The following is a 1,169-nucleotide window of genomic DNA, read 5'->3' as shown; positions in this document are numbered from 1 at the left end:
AGGGGGGGGTCCTTCTAATCTGTGCTACCTTCCCCCACCAGCAGCCCCCAACCCTGGCACTGCACCAAGTGGGATGGAAAACTTTAGTCAACTATGAACCTCCTCGTCACCCCAATATTTTCCACTGGGCCTGGCCTGCCCATGCCTCAGCCACTCACTGGCCTGGCCCACACCCCTCCCCATCTAGCAGCTTGAACTCCCATCTCCAGAGACGGCTGTGACCAGAAGACACCATCTTAGACAGTTCAGCCAACCACACCCCAGCTTTTACCCTCTTCACCCCACAGCCCCCTCTGTCCACGTTGCACCTGCCTCTCCCTGCTGTCAGGCTCTCCCCTAGGGGTTCCTCTGCCCCACTTCAGGCTCCCCCCAGCCCTACACTGTCAGTGGGGCTACGAGGGCCATGGGACAGGCCTTTGCCACTATTTCCTGTGTGAGCGGAGCAGGAGGTGGCCCCGGGGGAGAAGGTGGGGCAGGGACTGGTGGAGGCAGACACCAGCAGACACTGGGGGATGAAGCAGATGGGTGCAGGCAGAGACAGAGCAGAGCAGGACAGCATTGCAGAAGCAGAGCAGAGTGGGGCACGGGAGAGACGCCTACTTGTCTGGAGCTTTGCTCACAGCAGGTGGCAGCAGCCAGCTTGTGTCTGGAGCACGGACCACATCACAACTGTGGCATTTCTCCCCCGAAGCAGCCAGCCTTTGTGCAGCAGGATTAGGGACCCAGCCGCTTGTATTTGCCTCGCACACAGGGTGCGTGTGGATGAATTGCCCTGGGTGGGGGTAAAAGACAGGCTTCGCTGTGAGCAGGATTTGAACCTGCGCAGGGAAACCCTATTGGATTTCGAGTCCAACACCTTAACCACTCGGTCATCACAGCTCTGAGCCCTTCTGTGTTTTGTTATCATGGATACTGGACAATAATGAGACAATGTCATTGGCAATACAGAATTCAAACAGCAACCTGGCTCCCAGCAGAGCGGGGATTTGGGGCTCTCTGTGCTCAGCCAGGTGCAATGGCACAAGAGAGCACCTTGACCATCCCCCAGCCCTCTGGAGGGAACGGGAACAGCTCTGACCTGGAGGCTGGATTATAAGGGGAAGTCAGGACCATGGACAAAGTACATGGCTGGGATGCAGCACTCAGGATCCCTTCCCCAAATACACGTA

General features: G+C 57.6%; 1 non-coding gene across 1 annotated transcript; it reads right to left on the bottom strand.

The window, feature by feature from the left end:
- Positions 1 to 797: 797 nt before the first annotated feature.
- TRNAS-CGA (transfer RNA serine (anticodon CGA)) lies at positions 798 to 879 on the bottom strand. Its single transcript has one exon. It is a non-coding gene; the product is annotated as a tRNA-Ser (tRNA).
- Positions 880 to 1,169: the final 290 nt, after the last annotated feature.

Source organism: Carettochelys insculpta, chromosome 33 (assembly GCF_033958435.1).
Source record: "Carettochelys insculpta isolate YL-2023 chromosome 33, ASM3395843v1, whole genome shotgun sequence".
Classification (NCBI taxonomy): Eukaryota; Metazoa; Chordata; order Testudines; family Carettochelyidae; genus Carettochelys; species Carettochelys insculpta.
The sequence above is the reverse complement of the archived record's forward strand: the minus strand, read 5'-3'. Positions and strand labels throughout refer to the sequence as shown.